General features: G+C 40.0%; 1 long non-coding RNA gene across 1 annotated transcript; it reads left to right on the forward strand.

Moving 5' to 3' along the window:
• Positions 1 to 3214: 3214 nt before the first annotated feature.
• LOC118497275 lies at positions 3215 to 14299 on the forward strand. Its single transcript, XR_004899798.1, has 3 exons — positions 3215 to 3398; positions 11942 to 11944; positions 14290 to 14299. It is a non-coding gene; the product is annotated as an uncharacterized LOC118497275 (long non-coding RNA).
• The last annotated feature ends 7749 nt before the right edge of the window (positions 14300 to 22048 follow it).

Genomic DNA, 22048 nt, shown 5'->3' on the forward strand with positions numbered 1-22048 from the left:
TATAATGGCTGCATTCGTCCCTAGAGTTGGGATGATCGAGGTCACATGGAGAATGTGGCCCCTGGCCTATTACCCCCGCGAGTGTCGGTTAATATGCCAAGAGTTGGAGCCCTCGGGCTTCAGTTACCTGCAATGTCAAGGTATTAGCAGAACTTGCTCTCCAGTTAGCGTGTGCTGTGTTGATAAATTGTATCTGGTGACTTCAGAACAGCACCCTTTTGTCTAGAGACTGCCAAGTAGGTGGCATGCTTAGGGCGCTGGACTCGCCAGTCTTTGAATTGACTGCTGTGTCAGTGCTGTAATGGCTTTGACACCATCCTGGTTGTTGATGCCTTGATGTTGTCGTTTTTAAAACAGGGGGTCTGGGAGTTCTGTGTAGGATACCTTTGAGGTATCTATAATCCAGTAGCGGAGATAGAGAGAGAAATAATGACTTCCTTAAAGTATTATTAAATTTAGTGTCATAAAAGAGATACAGTGAAAATACAATGGGAGTTCAGGTAAATCACCAAGGGACACTGCCACTAGGAGGAATAATAACGTCACCCAAGGTTGGAGTCAGAAGGAGTGCTGACGTCTGCCAGCCCACAGAACAGACTTGTTACATCCCTTCTGCAGTGCCTGGCCCCCCTGCTGGGCGTTCCCACCCCAGGCTTCTGAGGGGTCAGTTACCCCTTAGTCTCCCCCAACCCTTCACTCAGGTCCCACCCACCCTCATCCCGATATCCGTTACGGGATTCTGACTTTACCTCACCTGTTTCCCTTCATTCCCAAACTAACTTTCTATTCTGTTCTTTTGGTACCAGCCATAAACTCATTTCAGTTCTTGGTTTCATTATTCTTTTTCCTAAAGCTCGTGTCCTCTGGGAATAGGAGGAGGCTTCATGAAGGACCCAGCACGGCTTCTGGCATTTGGAAGACAGACAGAATTTGCTTGTGTAGAAATCGGTATGAAGGGAAGGGGGGCCTTTCTTGCAATAGGAATATCATGAATCAAGACAAAAAAGAGGAATGCATATATGTTGGGTTTTCTTTTTTTTTTTTCAGTTTGGCTGTAGCACGGGGATAAAAAAAGAGACAAATGGAAGAGAAAATTTTAACAGTCATTCTAGGACTAACGTGGAAGATTTCAAACATCGGAGGTATGAGAAGACTTAATTTCATTAGTATTGGAAAACAAGGAAAGACTTTGAAGGAGATCACAAGATACGAGCTACTCTCGAGGAAAATAACTTGTGCACAGAATGCTTTAGAGTGTAAGGAGAGAAAGAATTAAAATTAGAGAGAAAGTAATTATAACAGCTCTTAAAACACTGTGCTGGTCTAAATTGGAAACACCGGTATGGGGAGGCGAAGACTCGTTATTATTGCCTGCAGGGAGGAGTGGCTGGGCACAGAAGCAGAGGCAGCCTGCAATCTTGGCTTTTGTTTCCAAGAACTCAGCTCTGTAGGAGACCTTATGAAGGTTGTAGGAAGTACTTGGGGAAGCAGGTGTGCAAGAAGAAACAAGAGAAGAATGGAGGTTCCTCGAGGATCTAAAAGGTATTCCCCTGGGCTGAAAGGGGGAGAGAGGTCTGTGGCAGGCAGTGACAGAACGGGGGCCCCAGTGGTGCCTGGCAGCAGCGAGAACCAAGCCGAGCATTGAGGCACCCGAGTCCCCGCCTCAGGATTTTTTTTCCTCCTATGCAGTGGGAGAAGGACCTAAAGGCACCATGCCAACAGGGGACAGATATATATCATTGCCACGGCTATCTAATAAATGGGGACTCTCTCCAGATAGATGCCTCATCATAGATGTCTTGGAATTGCTTGTGGCATTGTGGAAGCATTATAGGGGAAACCCCAGATATACTGAGTCTGAATTCCTTGCCAACACAGCAGGAGTGAGACTCAAGAGAGATATTAAATGGATTCAGACAAAATAAAAAATTCACCAGTCGCATCCTCCTGGATTTGTGTACTGCAATGCACATACTCTAAACATCTCACATATTTTTATATTCTGAGCATACAGTGCAGCACCTGCTAAGCAGCCTACACTCAATACATAGGCGTACATAAATGTAAGTGGATGAGAGTCAAAATGAATCCAGTTTATTTAAAAAATTGCCCTATAGCACATGATATTAGAAATGTTTCTATGTATTTTTACTACTGATAATTGCCTACATTTTTTCTCCAAATATCTGATTTCCTTGTTTTGAAAGTCAGATGACCAGCCCGCATACAAATGAAAGACTATTTGCTCATCTGAAAGTTCCTGAATTTGGGGGGTTTTGTTTTGTTTTGTTTTCCTTTTCTTTTTTTTTACTCAAAGAAAGCCTAATATTGTTCCTAGATTTTAAATTACAAGAAATAAATTGTTCCATTTACTTAAGAACATTAACAGTGAGTAAAATGGAACTATTCTGCAAAAGAAAAGCATTAATTATGGATTTAACAGCAACAAATGTCTAGTTTTAAAAATCAGATAATCACTTGCTTTTTTATGCCCCATTTTTCATTTTATTAATTAATGGTTTGCATCAGCTGACATCAGACTTGAGTGCATTTGCTGACAGAACCTGCCCCGGACTTGTGTTTGTCAAACAAAGGCCATATTTAATTCCTTTGCACTGAAAACATCTGGGAAGTTTCAGGAGTGAGTTCAGCTGGGAACATCCTCTCTATGGGGCCATTTACGTGCGGGGCCAGGCATTTTTCAATGGAAAGGACACCTCTCCACAGTGACTGAGACCTCATTATGCTAAATGCTGAACAAGAAAACTAGGACCTTATCATCCCCCCCCCCAAATTCCAATTTGGTTATGTATTCGATTAAGGTTTTATTTGTCTTATAGTAGAAAGGTCAGTCTAAAGAATTCAGCGAGTTTTTATGCCAATGGTTTTTACCCGTATTTCTGTGGTACTAAGTTTTCAAAGTGTTTGGAGGTCCTTTGCCTCACATTGATCTCATGAAGTAAACAGACATACAAATCAGGCTGAGACATACTGGGTTAGCCTAAAAGTTCATTTGTTTTTTTCCATAAGATGGCTCTAGTAGTGCTTTGTTGCCTTTAACTTCATTCAAAACAATTTTGTTCCATTGTATTGTGACAGCTGTCATATCAGTGTGCATTTTAAAAAAAACATCAGAATTGGTGATTTTTTGTGTAGCCATTTTAATATTGAAGATGGAAGAAAATAGCAATATTTTAGCATATTATGCTTTATTACTTCAAGAAAGGTAAAACCACAAGTGAACCACACACAAAAAATTGTGCAGTGTATGGAGAAGGTGCTGTGACTGATGGAACATGTCAAAAGTGATTTGCAAAGTTTTGTGCCAAAGATTTCTCAATGGACAATGCTCCATGCTCAGGTAGACCAGTTGAAGTTGTTAGTGATCAAACTGAGATGTAGAGAACAATCAACACTATTACCATGTGGGAGAGAGCCGACATGCTCAAAATATCCAAATCAAGCACTGAAAGTCATTTGCACCAGTTTGGTTCTGTTAATTGCTTCGCTGTTTTGATTCCACCTAAGTTAAACAAAAGAAAAATTAAAAAAACCTTCTTGACCATATTTCTGCATGCAATTCTCTACTTAAACACAATGAAAATAGTCCATTTTTAAAGCAAATTGTTATGGGTAATGGATACTTTATAATAATGTGGAATGGAAGAGATCATGGAGAAATTGAAATGAACTACCGCTAAACACACCAAAGGACGGTCTTCATCCAAAGAAGCTGACATTGTGTTTATGGTGGGATCGGAAGGGAGTCCTCTATTATGAGCTCCTTCCAGAAAAAAAACAACAATTCCAGCAAGTGCCGCTCCCAGTTAGAACAACTGAAAGCAGCATTCCACAGAAAGTGTCTCAAATTACTCAACAGAAAACACATAACCTTTCATCAGGATAACGCAAGACCGCAAGTTTCTTTTTTTTTGAAGGTTTATTAAAAAATAAAGGCCACATAATAAAATAAATAAAGACCACCTAATAAATGCCAGGATAAATTACAGAGCTTTTAAAAATACAAGCACTTAAGCTTCTCCCTGGAGAGTCTAACCCAGAGGCTCCCAGACAGTGCGGGCCACGCACACTTCTTTCAGAGCTCCACGGATGATTCCGATGTACGTGCACCAGGGGGAGACTCACTGAGACAGACACTCATCGTTATCCTTTCAAATGATCTAATAAATACTCTGACCAGAAATAGCAGTGCAAGGACAACTTAAAAATGGAAACATTTTCCCCCAATAACAGTGTTCTACTGGTGAGCGTCTTTCATTTCTATGTATTTAGTTGTACTCTGTTAAATTGGTAGCCTGTGTACCTAATCCAGAACATGAAACAGACATTTGATAAACACAAACAAGGCCGTGTGTTTCTTTGATGAAGGGCAAAAGCTCTTACAGTGTGGCTGGGAAGTTCTGATTTATCTGCCATATTCACCAGGCAGAAGGTAGTGGAAAAAAACAGTGAATATGGTGTTCAATAAAATTATTGGTGAAAATGAAAATGTATCATTTATTTTTATTTAAAAACAGAACAAACTTTTTGGCCAACCCACTATAAAGTGACATATCCAAGTTCAGGAAGGTGGCTTACAGCTCTTTATCTCTCTGGTTTCACCAGATCACTTGCAGAATCACTTTTCTCTATGCATTTGTTCTGTTTTCCTGTCTGAGAGATAAGATGCACTGAATAATGAAGGTGATTTTACTTAGGATATTGCCACAGGAAGAACACTTATTTATGAGGGTCATCTAAAGAAGAGGGAAAAAACTTGGGGTTTCTTTGCAACAACAGAGCAAAGGAGGCAGAGCAAAGGAGGAAGACTGAAGATGGGTCTTGTGTCAGAATATGTAAGGGCAGGTTGATTCTTTATAGTTCACCGTTTATCCTTACACAAAAGGATGACAGGAGGGTGGGGGCATTTCTCCCTTGCTCTGCAGGACTTGGCTTTGCAGAGAAGCATGTCCTGCTTGCTCTCCAGCACACATGACCCAAAAATGGCCACTGAGAGTCTACCTCACCTCCTATCTCCAAAGACAAGTCTGAACCAATTCCTGATTGAAATTCTCAAGAGGAAGAGGGTTAGAAGGGGTGGTATGGGTCGGCTATTTACCCCTAGAACAGTCACCTAGCAAAGGCTGGGGTTAGTAAATAATGTGTTGGTGGGAAGGCAGGAGGTCAGAATTCTCTAAGAAGAAATTGTGAGCAGAGAAAACACACCCATCAATGTCAGCTATTTATATCATAACCCTGGTGCAACTCCTTGGAATGCCAAAACTCCTGCACTAAATATTTTAAGGGGAAAATGTTATTTACATATTAAACTAGATGGAATACTGATCAAAATGGTAGGTTCTGTAAATATACCTAACTTTGTTTCTACTGAAAATCTCTAGAAACGACAAAAATATATGAAAAGAAAAATAAATTTCTACCAGGATTGAAAATCAAGAAACCAAGCCAGTGGCAATTTTGAGGAGTTCCTGGAAGAAAAAAAAAAGATGCACTGAATTAACCTATCGAGAAAGTTGGCATTTAGAAAAAGTCTTTACCTTGGGAACATAAAGATGATTTAACATTATGCAATTTATTGACTCATCTCACTAAAGAAACTTAGAAAAACAAGAGAAGCTGAGTAATAATTTTTTTAAATTTCAACTCCCATTTTCTATAAACACACAAAACAAGCTAGAAATAGAGGGATGTAGCCATGATTTATTTAAAAGTATCTTCTAGGAGCCAATAATAAGCATCATTCTTAATATTGAAAACTGAAAATAATTCCCATTGTAACAGAATAGCAAGTTTCCTCATGTTTTCTTCATTTTCCAAAACTCTTTCACCTTCTTTCAGCCACCAGCTAGTAAGTAGCAGAAGCTGAAGCACTCAGTTTAGTCCCATGTGATTACAAATATAATATGACCCAATAGTGTAAACAGTTTTTCTAGGCACAACTATATATTATATGAGATGTTTGCTCAGCGTTTGAGTTTTCTTCGCTTCTCCACAGCTCTCCAGTTGCACCTGGTTCACAACGAGGGCCTTAACAACTTTGTGATGTTGGGCAGAAGGGGAACTTCCGACTTGTAACCAGCACTGCCTGCCATTGGGGGCGTGCACACCCTGCTAGTGTCTGCGTTTACCTTTCGTGACTCTTAGAACTTCCTCCTTGGCTGTCAGAGACTGATGACCTCTCCCTCCTCAATCAGTATGCTTGCAGGTCTCTTTGATATAGCATCTCTCCATGAGCCCTTGTCCCGTTTTCCTGCAGACCCTGGATATGGCCACCCATCACTCGGAGAGTCAGTCCACCGAACATGCCCTGCGGAAAGCCTTCTGGCTCTTCTTAACTCAGCATCCAGGACACGTTGGAACTAAAATATAATCAGAAGAATCCCTTGTTTACTCTGTCTCTGCCTGACCTACGCTGCACTTGACTATTATACTCGTTGTGGGTGCAAACCCACCTTGCAGAGCAGTAAAAAAAAAAAAAAAATTATTCAGCTAGCTGGATGCCAGTAAGACAGTGGAATAGGAGTTTCCAGTGCTCCTCCTGCAGTAGATATATCAATTTGAACAAGTATCCACACACAAAAATACCTTCACAAGAGCTAATGATTCCAGATGAGAGATTAAAACACCGGGGTAGGTCACAGAAATAAGGAAAGATGCATTTAAGAGGGTAGAAAGGAGAGTTTCACATTACCCCCATCACATCACTGCTCCCCCAAGCCTGGGAAGCCCAGCATGCAGAGTGACCCCTGCCCATCAGGGGAAGAGGAGCAATGTGAGTGCCCAACTTTAGTGCAGACCCCAGTACCAGGCACAGCCCTGTGAACCAGGGCCAGGCCTGCTCCCACGGCCCCAGGCACCTGAACCCAGTCTCCAGATTTGCCCCAGTGCCAGGGGGTCCCCAAAGCCCCAGCTCCAGGCCAGCCGCAGTGGACCCAGTTCCTAGGCCAGCTCCCATGCCAAGGTTCCCAGTCCGCTGTGGTGCCACCCCAGACTCAAGGACCAAGTCTCCAGATTGGAACCTGTGGCTCAGACAACAGAGTTGTCCTTGTGGTCTCAAGCTCCCAGTTTAAGACCCCAACTCATCCCAGTACCAACCTCCTCAGGCTTCATTTCAGCACCCATATACCCAGGCTTCAGACCCATTCCTGCAATCCCAGGCTCCAGGTCTGCCTCAACACCAGGTGAGCACTCACAGGTCCAGATGCCAGGCTGGCCCCCACAATCCTAGGACATCAGTCTGCTTCAGCACCAGGCTGGCCCCCACAGCTCCAGGCCCCAGGCCAGCAGTCATGGAGCCAGGTTCCAGGTTCCAGACTAGTTCTTGTGGCCCTAGGCTCCAATGCAACCAGAGTCTAGGCCTGCCTCAAAGACAAGGCCAGACGCCGTGGACCCAACAATGGCAATGAATGGAATGAAGGAAGGGAGGGAGGGAAGGGGAAAAAGTAAAACAACAATCAAACAGAAACCAAAACAAACATACATAAACAGACATATACACCTAACTAAATAAATAAGTAACCCAAAATAGGCAGTTCACAAAATGGAACTCATAAAGGATTAATAAACATTTGAAGTGAGCTTCACATTGTTAGTAATCAGAGAAATGAAAAGTTAGACAACAGTGAGATGTAATTCCCCCCCATCAAATAGACAGAAATAATGTAATGATTGATCAAATGTATAGACTCTGGAATGATTCTGCCTGACTTTGAATCTGAGCTTCATAATTCATTAGCTCTCAAATCCTAAACAAATCAACCTCTCCTGGTCTCTTTTCTTATCTGTATGATGGCAATAGTAATAGTACCTGTCTCATAGAGCTGTCATGACCACAAAATTGGTTAATATGTGTAAGATGCTTCAAACAGTACATAGTCAATAGTAATTGCTCTATAAATTAATAAGACTAGTGTTAGCATTTAGCTGTATCATCTAAATCATCACAGCAAAAATTAAAGAGAAAACATATGGAATGAGTGTTTAAGTGTCCAGGATCTATCACAAGAATATTAATTCCAAATCTCACTGCTCACACTAGTCCCTTTCCACAGTGAATCGCCAGACACGGCCCATTTGGGAGGCTAGGCCAGGTCTGAGGTCAGTTTTGGGTTCTGTAAGTACAAAACTGGGATGAGATACTCGTGAGAGGTAACCAGGGGCACCAAAGCTAGGGAATAGCCAAATCCCTCTCAGTGGGGAAAGCCAAGGTTCAATTACTGAAATGCCCAGTTTAAACTCTGAAATGAGTTTAGAGGCCCGCATAGAGGACAGAGTTATAAAGCCAGCAGATTAGAGCTGCAATGCCCAGCTAATTCAGGAAGGTGGCCAAAGCCACTTTGAAAGGCCACAAACTGAGCAGATCGCATCAGACTGCAAACCTGAGCCCAAGATTGCCCCAGACACAAGTGGAGAGAGGGGTTGAGCCTATAGCTGAACCCCTGCAGGAAAGAGGCCAAGGAAGAAAAGGACTCCAAGTATGAAGGAATTCACTTTCCTTGTTCTGTGCTCAGCCTGGTGTGTGACTAGACTCACTATAGCCCCTCCCAGGCCAAGTCACTGCCACGAGGTGCTCCAGAAAAACCTCTTTTCCCCTGCCAGCCAACCACCTTACTCCGTCTTCTCCTGATAGCATACAATTTAAACTTCTCATAGTAGATGGTGTCCCCGAAGAAGTGGGATACCCTTGCTAAAACTCCAAGTGCAGCTTTCTGCTACAACCCAATCAAGAATTCATAAATCAGGACCTGACCTGCAGGAAGGGAATCTTTTAATGAGTATGGAAATGTGTCTGGGTCTCCCATGGGTAAAGGTTAGGACAGAGCTTCAACAGCAACTTTATTAAGCAGGTACATTCCAGAGAAAGAACTCTGGGAGGCTGTAAGGGGGAAAAAGCAGATCAATCAAGCCCCTGACAGGCTGATGGAGAGAAGTCAAGGCCTTGCCAGCTGAATTTCATACTGACTTTGTTGACAGAGGACCAACGTGCTCCTGGAGGCCGCAGCCAAGAATAGCCCTTCAGTACCTCTCATTAGGGCAATAGGCGTGCTTTGTACTGTGTAGGGAACCAAGAGGGAGAACTCGGCAACCCCTTGACGAAAGTCGTGCAGAGCTTCCTGCTAGCGTCTTGTCACAGTGAGGTTTATTGACTCTTTCAGCCTTTGTTTTGTGCGACTTATCTTGTGCAGGATCTTAGAAGCCCACACACTCCTCTCCCAATGGAGCGGGTTTAGTTAAGAGTCATATACCAGCTCTCAGAAGTGTCTTCCGGCCAATCAATATGCTGAGAGGCTCTATAAAATAGGCGATAGCCATCACAGCATGTCCAATTTCTCTGTGCTTTCGCTTTTACATCTGTTAAAGGTCAGAGACTATATTTATCACAACCAAACATACATGGATATTGAAAAGATTGCTTTGCTGCATATTGTTTTGACACGGGATGGGGTATGGAAAGGCTGCCTTCTGGTTTTTGAAAAGTTCACATCGAATTAAAAGCACAGTACACTTTTATATAGTCCTTTTCATCACGAGATTCCAAAGTACTTAAACAACTTTAATTAAGTTGCTCTAGCATCTCTCAAGAGCAAATCAATATTTTTCATACTCCTTGTTACAGGCTAGGGAAATAAAGTCTAGCCCCTTCCCCTAACCTCAATTCATATTTAACATTCTTTTCCTGAAATATAAAAATAATTCCTTTTGAATATATTTAATTACAAGGGAGTAAAAATTTTCTCTTAATGTGCCTTCCCTTTTTACCTGTTACACATGAGAAGAAAAGAGAAACAAAAAAACAAACGCCAAATAAGAATCTGAGAAAATATGATGTTTTTAGGAGGCCTAGATATGAAAAGCAAAAACAAAATATATCTTTCATCTCTGAGGCAATAGGAGAGACTATCTGATTCTTTCAGGCTGTAAACAAAAGAAGTACGGCCATATTTTTAGAGCCCTAAAAGATTACCGAAAAAAAAAAATCTAGATTTGTGAAAGCAGCAGAAGTAACTTTTCACTTCAAAAGTGCCACCGGAACGAACCAGAAACTGTCCTGTAAACCCGAGGAAGAAGAGGGGAGCGTGCTGACTTCTGTTCTCTTTGTGGGATAATGGGGTGTAGCTGCGCTGTTTGATGGAGGATTGACATTCTCTGCTCTCAAATGTCTAATTGTCCGCTGGGGAGAGAGGAGGCTTCTACAGCAAGCAATGAATGTTGGGCTGTACTTAGTATGGCAGGAGGACAGGAAAAGGCCACTCTGTCCTCTCTGAGGTGGCACCATGGGGACCCTGGAAAAAAATAATCCAGGAGGAAAAAAAGCAAGTTAACTGCCCACATTTCTCCACAGGGGGGCTGCTGCTTGTAGGAAACAAATTGCTATAATAATGGTTACACTTCTGCCACCTTCCTAGGTTCACCTTGGAGACGGATTTAAGCTCCTGAGATGGAGGCTTTTTGCTGTTAAAGTGAAAGTGTGAGTGCTTGCAACTCTCTGTTAATGGCTTGTGGAAAGAGAGGCTTTCTGCATTTCCTGCTTGGGGAAGCTCTCAGTCTGAGAGCAACTAGCTGAGCTGTGTCTAGACTTATGTTTAAGCAGCAGTTTCACTGCACAATGAAACAACCTCTATTTCTCCATTCATAGCATACAGCAAAGGAAAATGGCAGCCGTTGGGCATGAGACATTGATATTTTAGGTTTATACCTATTTGTTCCTTGGTGATCTCTTCTGTGACACTTTATCTCAATATTCCCTGCGGTAGTTTTGGTAGGCCTCGGTGATCTATAGGGTGTTGACATTCTCCCTCTCTGTTCACACCTGCACTGCTAGGGAGAGTAACCTTCCCAGAGAGAGAATTGGTTTTTGATCTAAGGTACACAAAAGTAATAGGGTGGGTTTGAGTTTATGAGAAAGGCTAACTAATGGCAGCATCTTCTTTCCCTATTGTCGCCTCTAAGAAAAAGAAATCCACATTGCGTTTCTAAAGAATCCCATAGAAAGTGCTACACACAAGATAATTATATACCCTGGTTATGCCTGGTTTCCTGGCATAGTTATTACTAATGCTCCCTTCTACCCTTACAAGTGTCCTGATTTGGATGATATATTACATGGTCACACTACGTGTAAATATCTTCCTCCCAAAGTATGAATAGCAAGAAATACTTGGAGATTTAAAGGCCTTAGATAAGGAAAGCATTTATAAAGACTGGAAAGAAAACTGTTTTGGCCAGTTCCCTCTTAGCACCCTGGACCTGCCAGGTATGTGTACTGAGGTTAGATGCCAGGAGCTAAAGACCTACCTACATCGAGACCCCTACTCACCAGCTGGGACGGCACATTGCCCGTGGATCACGTGGACCTGAACAACCAGCATACCAGACACTGCCACACTGGACTGCAGGCTAGAGAATTTTTCTTCCGTTTCTGGACACCAGCAAAAGCCACCTGTCTCCCAAACTATTACTGAATTTGAATTTCTCCCAGCCATGACTAGCGTGGGCACAAACTCAGAACTAATTTGATTTAGAAATATTAAACAAAATGGTATTTCTTACAGCCAGGTGCGTAGGCAGAAAAACATACATACAGGGTCCGGCAGAAATAATGCCTGCTTGAATGTGGTTGCTAGGGTAATAATATGGGTGTCATAATTTACCATTTTAATGTGAACATTTCACCTGCAATGTCATATGGTGTGCTTGAGTGTGATATTGTTGTTATAGAATTACATGCTTATGGCTTTGTAATTAAAAAGGGGCATTATTTGTGCTGGACCCCGTACTATAGAAGCAGTTAAGAACTTCTGTTTGCGTCACTAAAATAATTGGTGGACAGGTGGCGGTTGAGTCCAAGACCAGGTGGTCGAATCAGGAGCCTTTATCTCCTTCAGTAAGCATGTAAAGTTAGAGTTCTCCGTGGCCTGAGATTGTCTCAGAGCCCGATGAGCCAAATGGATAGGAATGGAGGGAACTGCTCACAGAGGCACTGGTAATTAATTTATTCAGTTGATTCCACAAGTATTCATTAAGCACCATTAACTCTTCCATGGCTGAGATGGAATATTTTGTCTCTTGCCCTTGGCCTCTTTGGCTATGCCCTGGTCCCTCCTACAAGTACATATTGGCTCAGACTGAACAGTCAGCTGTGGGAGAGATACTTAACAGGAGAGGTGCTGGGGTACAGGGAAAACACAGCACTCCACTACACAGAGGGGTTCACGGATTATTATCTGAGACAGGTTGAAACACAGGAGAAACCAAAGTGATAATAATTAAAGGACTACACAGAGATATGATAGAAAAGTATCCAGGGAAATTATAGATTTAAGTACTGTTCATGAGCTAATTAATTAATTAATTAATGTTCTACCTGTTTTTTTTAATAATATAAGAATTCTAAAGTGTAAGCTGGGTAAGGTAATTAAGAAGATAGCTTGAGAGAGTGTATACCCACCTTTTATATAAGTACTTTATATACGCTAGGAGTAAGAATGCAGGTGGTCTGTGGCTACTGTAGGTAACTTCAAGATTTGATGTATTAAGGAGGGCCTCAGGGAAGGAATCCTTGAAGAAATCCATGGTTGTTCAAATTAGGACATCAAGATTTATGAGCTGATGGACTTACACAGATTTTAATGCCCTACCTATTTCCCACTTGAGCATCCAAAATGAGAGTACAATACAATTTGACAATGAATGATAATGAGTCATAGACTGCAGAGGAAATTTGAATTCATGGAGTGTCATGGGATTACTGGTCCCGAACAGCTTTCTGGTGGGCTGGGACCCAAAATGAACTTTGAAGTGTAGTTGGGACATGAGTGGAATAGAAGTAACGAACTTCACACTTGTTCTTGACCATCCTGACCAGCAACAGATGAAACTAATATGCTTGTTTTTTTCCACATTGGTATTCAGCTAGATGCCCCTTGGTGAATGCATGATGATGATGATGATGATGATGATAACAACAACAACAACCAGACACAGCCTAGACCTTAAAGGGACACAATGATGAGTATCTACCCCAGGGCTGCTGCTCCTGTTTGCCATAAGAGTCTTAAGAATTAGCCCTGGGTGGTTGCTCAGGAGGAAATTGGACAAGTCCATTATCATTTACTGAGGCCACAAAGGAGCTGGCAAGTGAAGGTGACCTTCAGCCACAATCAACTTTGACTGGATTCAAACCAATGACCGTGGAGTGAGAGGCTCTGGTTATAGACCACCCTCTCTCTGACAGGCTCAGGGACGCTGGGCGCGTGGCTAATGTAAGCCCGGCAGCTGCTGCACTGAACGTTGTTTGTGATGCCACTAAAATCCTCTTCTTCCTGCCCCCTTCCCCAAATAATCATCAGTTACAGCACAGACATTAAATGGTGCTTTAAAAAATTAAAATACAGCTCTAAAAAAAAAAGACCATATAAATGTAGAATTAATTGCGGTACATGCTTTATTTTATTTCTGTCACAGCAGAAAGTGCTTCATCAGGAAGAATTCATGTGAAGATCCAACCACGTCCTGGTTATTTTGTATTTAATATGCTTGAGATGTTTAATTATTTTTGATTAATTCATTTACCATTAAACTGCCCAAATACTTTGACATGTTCTGCACTGTGTGGCTTGCCAGCGTGTTAGCTCCATAGTCCCAGCCTTAAAGGAGTCAATGGAACAACCCAGCATTGGGGTCAAAACAGATTTGGATTTAAATCTGGCTTCATTACTTACCAGTTGTGTGAATTTTGACAGTAAACATCTATGAGCTACAGTTTGTCATTTGTACAATGTGTAATGCACTGAATCTGATTTCATAAGTTGTTGTAAGAACTAAATGAGAAAAGCAATATAAAGCATATTAAATTATGACTAGTGTAGGCATGCCCTCGATAACTGCTAATTATTACTATTATTATTATTCTGTAGGAATGCTAACCATCTAGTATAACAGAAGTAAAATACACCCCGTCTTTGCTTGCTTTGTCCTATGGCCAAAGGCAGATTTCTTTATCTGAGTCCCAACTCAGATAAATCTGAAAGATATCAAGTTAAGGAGAGGTTTTGAGCTGGGCCCATATCACCTTTATGTCTTGTCTTGCCTCTCACTAATACCCCCAAAGAACACTTCACATTAGTCAAACTAGTGCCATGAATGTCCACTAAGCACTCCTGCACCCCCCTTCCTTCTCATGTAGCCTGAGAGGCCTTCTGTAGCCACTACACCCTTCATTGTAATTCCCTCTGGCACTTTTTTGAGGAAGCGCTCACAGAATCAGAGAATTCAGAACGTAGAAGAACTCACAGAATGTCAGGGAGAGACAGGACCTTGGACATCATTTACCCGTCTTTTAAAAACAAGAAAACTGAGCCCTGGAAGATTGAATAACTTGCTCAAGGTCACACAACTAGACAAAGGCAGAAGCAGAATAAAGACCCAAGACTCCCCACTCTATTGTTCTTACCACCCTTGCTTAGCGACTTGGCTTGATTTGTTTCAATTTGGCAACTTAGACAAGAGTAACCTAAAATTCCCTGAAGGGAGGCTTTGGGGGTATTTAAGTAGCAGAACAGGAACTAGAGGAAAGTGTTTTTCCTTTGTCTTTACTACCCATGTCTAAGCGTCCCTCTCTGGGAAGAAGGTAAAAGAACAAGGAACTGACTGTTACTGAGTCCTGACTGTGCAGCTGGCCCAGACTGCCATGTCCTTCCACGGCTGCACATCCTCTAGGCTTCGCCCACCTGGAACCAAAGTGGGAACATTAAGTGCCTTCACCCACCCGGTAAAGCCAGGAGTCCCAAAAATTCCTTTTCTGAAATCAATTCTGGATACCCTATAAAGGGTCTCACTTCTATTCCGAACATCCTCACAACTTCTAAGTAATGCCCACCTGCCCACCGTTTTCCACTTTTGGAAAAAAGAATTTCCTACAGGTACTGAACACTGTCTTTTAACGCCACTAACTCAGCAGATAAGATGCAGATGTGGAGCCGCTGCGGTGTGACATCTTTGTTGTGTTTCCTGACGTTGACGTGCCGCACAAGTCAAGCCGCTATGTTTTTCTTCACTACATCATGCTCTGGTCGAACTTCAAAAGGAGGAAATTACTGTGCACCGGTACAAGCACAACACAGAGTTACAGCAAAGCAAGTCTTTTACTCTCTGTGTGCATCTGGTGAAAGCAGGCTTCTGTTGTTGTTGTTGTATTGCAGTCCACCTCTTAAGATTCAGAAATAGGTCCACGTGGATTCTGTTACTCAGTGTATCATCCTGAAATCACATCTTCACTCCAATACTTCTGTCACGTCCTTAAACAAAAGTTGTCATCTCAGCTGCTCCCTTGCCTTAGAATGAGTTACCTCCCCGCCCCTCGTGAGCCTCCATCTTCCCACCAAACATCCTGCAGCAGCCGCCCCACCAGTCGTATCTGAACACTAATCTACATTGCTGGGCTTGTGTTCACACAAACTTTAACTCACTTGATTCTTATAAAACTGTTAGAGGTAGGAAGTATTGCTTCTGTTTTTCTTGCCAGCCGAAGGTCATAGTACCAGTATCCCCAGCCAGGAATTAAAGCCAGACCCTCTGAGCTCTTGCTCTTAGCACTTTACAACCGTGCCCCCCACAGGACTTGAGGGACTCCCTTCCCCACCTCCCAACCACGCACCTCCACTGCCCACCAGCCAATCCCACACGCCTGATAGCTCTCCTTGTTTAAGAGAGCCTGTCATTTTTATTATTCCTTCTGTGAATAAATTTACTGCAGTGTTTTTATCCCACCTCCACCGGCCTGCTTGGGACCACTCTAGAGTCTCTAATGTTCTCTTACAACCCAGTAACATATGTCCACTGTCTGACTTATTATAACAAGCATTTTCCATGGCAAAGCACAACTGAACCGTATTGCTGATTCAAACTTATGGCGGACTAGGTACTCGCAAGAAAAGCTGTGAGATGTCCTGACAATGACTAATAGCAGCTTGTGTGTCTATGTATCTTTTAGTGAATTATATATGCTGCACTGTAGCTACAGATGGAAAACCATGCTATTTATCTCCTATTTTCTTTAATGGTCTGGCCCGTGAAAATAGGTCAGTTTGGAATTATAACCTGGAAATAAAACTTCCATACAGACACCCAAGTATAATTAAAAATCCAAAGAAAGAAATGGATCCCTTAGCTCTGATTTAGCCTGAAATTACTGCAGGCATGTACGATTCACCAAGGAAATTCCTATATATTCCCAGATTCAGAGAGGCCATCGATTATAATGAGGATCGCTCACAGGAAGGGTTTCTGACATGCTGGTCTCTCAATATATGAGCTTCAGTAATAGGGCTTCTAGGAATTAAAGTCATTATGGATGATCACTCTGGACTGGCAGATGACTATGAAAAGCAAGTTCAGTAAGAAGCCTTGTCTTCTATGCCCCATGTTGGAAAAGTGCCAGCTCTCCTAACATCTGGGAAGAGGTGCTGTCATTGTACTTTTATTTCCTTATATAACTTGATGTAACTTTGGGGAAAGCAAAGGCATCGTAAACTGTTCTGTCTCTTCGGAACTAGAAATCTCTATCATTGCTAAGAGGAGGCTGACATTGATAGAGATGTTCCGACTCATTTGTGAGTCTGTTATTTAATTGCATACTTTAATCTTAGATCAGTAGAGAAATAATATTAGCAGCAATGACTAGCACATGGGTTTCTCATTATTATTCCCAAAATATTTTTATAAACACTAGTTGATTTACCCTCACCATGCTGTGTCATAATGTCTTCTGTAATTGTTGTGTCTCCTTCTAAAGCACAGGCTTTAACCACAGATTAGCCAACTTTTTTCCAACTAAAAAGAAAAACACACATCCCTTGACCTCAATCTAGCCTTGTTTTCTTTTACTGGAATTCTTTCTGTTCCTGCCTCGCCTAAAGATCTGAATCTTTAGCTCTAGATCTGAATTGTCCAATACAGAAGCCACTAAATACATGTTATTATTTAAATTTATTAAAATTAAATATAATTAAAATTTTAGTTCCTCAGATACACTAGCTAAATTTCAAGTGCTCAATATGTCTTGAAGTAGCCATGCCTTCTAATGGTTATTGTTGAGCAGCTGTTTTTCACTGGTGTGCCATGGCAGACACGCTGGTGTACCTCAGTAACTTTTAAAACATGCAATACCTGACTGTTCAGCCAGGGTACTGATGTTTTTCCCTTAGATTATCAGATAAAAGAGTGACACCAGCCAACACAACAATAACTGTCTGGGGCAAATGAACTCAAATTCACCTTTTTTGTCAGGTAAACAAAAAATGTATTTTTAGTGTGCTGCCAAATTTTATTAATTAGTTTATGTGTGCCACAAGTTCTTTTAAAAAGTTAAAAATCACCATTGTAGAGGATAGTACAAGTATGGAACATTGCCATCAACTCAGAAGTTCTATTAAACAGTGTTGCTCTGTGATGAAGAACCAGTTATTGGTGATGTGTTTTTTTTTTTTTTTCAATCTATTATTTTTGATCTATCTTCTATTCAAGAATTTCTCTTCAGCCTAGGGTAACAGGACCATAGTTACCTTTTGGTTTTAAACAACTAGGAAATGGAAGAAGTACATGAAATATATTTTTAGTTTTCAAGCACTAGAAAAGAAGCAGCACAGAACTTGACCTCTGAATAAGCGAAAAAAGAAAAGGTATGTTCAGTGACTCACCCAACATGTGCTCAGTTACAGTCTAGATGTCTCCATGAATCTCTGTACAGGAAACAGATATTATAATAAAGCATGGTCAGCACTACTGGAATGTATGTGGTAGAGTGCCAAGAGAAGTGACTACATATCAAGAAGGAAATCCAGATATTTACTGAGAAGTCCCTTTGTGCCTTTAACTGATCACTGATCTATACATGCATAATAAGAAACTACCCAGGGCTGGAAAAATAAGACAAAAAATTCCCAAAGAGGGCTGTATGCCCAAATTGGAAAAATCTACACAGTATGTATCAGGTCAAGTCCTGGAAGGGTTCACCTTAGCAGTGGGTATAAGATAGCCTAAAAATATAGAATGCTCCCAAGCCCCTTTAACAAAGCTTAAAAACAATACTTTAAACGATCTAAGGATATACCTGCTCCTAAGTGACTAAACTGAGTACCAGAACAACATATACTTTTTAAAGAAATTTTAAAAGCTCTAGCTCCCCAACACATAAAATTCACAATACTTGTAATTCAATAAAAAAGCAACAAGTATGCCAAGAAGCATAAAAATAGGATACCCAAAACCAGTAGAAAATTAATCAATTAAAACATACAATTCAGTGGCACAGATAATGGTATTAATAGATAAGGACATGAAAACAGCTATCATAAATATGCACTGTAAGACCAGCAGGGTAGAAGAAAACATGAATATCATGTGGAAAGAAATAAAACATATAAAAGTAACCCAAATGAAACTTCTACAGATTACAAACAAAATATCTACAATAAAACATACACATTGGATGAAATTAATAGCTGGTTGTACACTACAGAAGAATGATTATAGAGCTTGAAGACACACCAGTAAATTATTCAAAAATGAAACACAGAAAAATAACTAAAATAACAAAAGGAATACAAGAACAAAGACATGTGGAACAATATCAAGTTATCTAAGAAACATATATTTCAATATCAAAAGGAGAAAGGGAAGTAAAAAATAATTGATTAAAAAAATGACCATTTTTTCACATTTAATGAATGCTTAAAACCCACAGAACCAAAAATCTCAACAAATTGAAACAGAATAATGAAATAAGACCATACAAATATGTATCATAATCCAATTTCTAAAAACCAATAATAAATAGAAAATCTTAAAAGCTTTCAGGGGAAAAGAAGCCATGAAATACAAAGGAAGAACGAGTGTTAACAGATTTCTCTTGAAAAAACTAGGCAAGCTAGAAGACAATGCAGCAGCACCCTTAGTTGCTAAAAGAAAAAGCAGTCTACACAGAATTCTTTACTCAGAAAAAAATATTTTTCAAAAATAAAGATGAAGTAAAGACTTTTCAGGCAAATAAAACCTGAGACAATATATCTCCAGCAGACCTACACTATGAGAACTGATATAGAAATGTATTCATGCAAAGCAAAATAATACCAGATATAAATTTTGATTTACTCAAAGAAATAGAGTACCACAAATATGGGTAAATATAAGAAAAATAAGTTTCTCAAAAACTTTAATCTCTTGGAACTTTCAAACTACCAGTTTGAACAAAAATAGCAGTAATGTATTATGGGCTTTATAATATATGTATATTAAAATATATAAAACATAGTCACAGCCTATGGAAGCTTACTTTTTTAAGGTTCTTGGTTATACATAAAGTGTCTAATTTTATTTGAAAGTAGACTGTGATAAGTTAAAGATGTATATTGTAAACACTAGAAGAACCACTAAAGAGTTATAGCAAGTGAGACTCTAGGAGAGAAAGAAAGTAATAAAAATAATAGCAGAAGTCAATGAAATAGGGAACACAAAAACAATGAAAACAATGACTATCAATTAAACTATATGCTGGTTCTTTAAAAAGTTAGCAAATTTAAAACACTATCCAGACTACTGAAGAAAATAGAAACAACACAAATAATCAAAATGAGTAATATAAAGGATCAATAATACAGACTTTTTAAATATTAAAAGTATTATAAGGGGCCATTAGGAATAACTTTATGAAAAAGTACATACCATTGATGCTGTGCAAAATATCTATAAAAGACATAAACTACCAAAGCTCACAAAAGAAAAAAATAAATTAATAGTTCTATGTTTAATTTAAATATTGAAATCATAAACTAAAAATTCCAAAAACAAAATGGCAGACCCAGATAACTTTATTGGTGGATTTTATTCAACATTAAGAAAGACATAACACAAATCACACAAAAAATTATCCCAGAACATAAAAGAGGATGAACCTTCTCCATTGATTTTTTAAGGCTAGTGTTAGCCTGACTCCAAAGACAAAGATATTGAAATAAGAAAAATTACAAATCAATATCCTTCATGAGCATGTATGCAAAAATACCTGACATAATTTAAGCAAATCAAATCCAGCAAAATATGCATCGTGACAAACTGAAGTACACTCCAGGAATGCAAAGTTGGGTTAACATTTGAAAATCAACCAATATGATTTACTGCGTTAACAATCATACAAGAACAACCATATGATGACCTCTAGGAAAAGTATTTGACAAAATTCAGCACCCATTCACAATAATATTTCTCAGTAAACTCGGAATAGAAGGGAACTTCCTCAATCCGACAGAGGACATCTATAGTATAAAGATAACATCATAGTATGGTGAAAGACTGAATATTTTCTCTTGAGATTGAGAATGAAGCAAGAAAAACCCACTTCTTGCTTCATTATCACTTCCTTATCACTTCTATTTAACATTATTCTGGAGGTCTTTGGTAGTCAAAAAAGAAAGAAACAAATAAAAAACACACAGATTGGAAAGGAAGAAAAAACTTTTTTCTATTTGCTAATAACATAACTGAGTATGTAGGATCACAATCCATCTACCAAGAAGCAGTTAGAAATTATAAGCAATTTTAGCAACTTGGTAGAATACAAAGTCAATATACAAAATATATTGCATACCATATTCAGTGAGATAAGTGTATTGATCACATATATGAATGCTGCACCAATGTCAAATTCCTATTACAATTACTATGACTTATTCTCAATAGCTATACTTCTTCCATTATGGGTTGGTAACAAAAAATTCATGGACTGGCCCCAGGCTATAGACCATTACCCAAACGATACCCATCCTTTTATTAATAAAAGGAATCTCCCACTTATTCAGTAAGTACTTAATGTGTATGAGGCACTGTCCTAAACACAAGATTCCCCAAAATGAGCCAGGCTCAACTTCAAAGATAGGCCCCCAGTGTAATATGTGAGACAAGATAAGTATGCACATAATAAATATTTTTAAAATATGTTTACAACCATAAGTGATGAGAAATTATTTGTATTTGAAGATGGGGGAATAGAAATGTAAGAAGTGTGCTGTTCAGGAAAATCTTACTTGAAAATATACTTGAATTCACAACAGAAGTAACACAGCAACCCAAACCAACCTGCCTAAGAATGAGCTTAATGGAAAGAACTTGATGTCTCATATTGGTTATTTACTTTATTTTTTATTTTTGTAGGAAATGAATTTCTACAAAAGCCTTTGGGGAGGGGTTTAAAAAAACTGACCTTAAATCTCCCAGGCCTAATATCCCCCCAGTACCCCCAACACACTTACATTTTTGTTTCCTAAATAGGTATGATATTCATGGCTGAAATCCCAAGAATAATGTTTTTGTACGTATTGTGACCTCTGTATGATAGGTTCATAAAGTATTAGAAATAGAAGCTCCTTAGAGATAAAATGATTCCAAAGTTTTTAAATATGGAAGTGAAAGGTAAAAGTGTTTTTCTAGACTTTGCTGGAATCAGAAGATTTTAGATCCAGCTTCAGCACTAAATCCAGTGCTCTTTCCATCACGTCCGTGATGCCTTCCAGGCGTAAAACAGTGGAGAGTGACCACTGCAGCTGCTGTCACAGCACGTCATTACCAAGGCCAGCTGAGTGGTCTGTGTAACAGAATGCCAGCTTTAATGTAAACATACAAGCATCTGCGGACACGAAGGAAGGGCTGGAAATTTACAGGACCACAGAAGAAGCCTTCTGGCATAATGTGGCCCAAAAAAGAAGAGAAAACGGAGGGATGGGGCAATCCATTGTTATGTATTAAACCATCATCAAAAGGATGAAGCTGAAAATATGAGGCTGTCACTAAGATAATCCAGTTCTTTGTAACTAACACTCACAACCCAGGAACAGTAAAAGCTACAAGATAAATTTCAATAAAATATCAGTGTGACACTGAGAGTAGTATTGGCCTTGGCCATGGAGTCTGCAAAGGCAACAAGGGCACTAGGACTGTCAGAACTAATAGTGATGGGGACGATGGTCACAGCTGATTT

This window comes from Phyllostomus discolor, chromosome 11, assembly GCF_004126475.2.
Source record: "Phyllostomus discolor isolate MPI-MPIP mPhyDis1 chromosome 11, mPhyDis1.pri.v3, whole genome shotgun sequence".
Classification (NCBI taxonomy): domain Eukaryota; kingdom Metazoa; phylum Chordata; class Mammalia; order Chiroptera; family Phyllostomidae; genus Phyllostomus; species Phyllostomus discolor.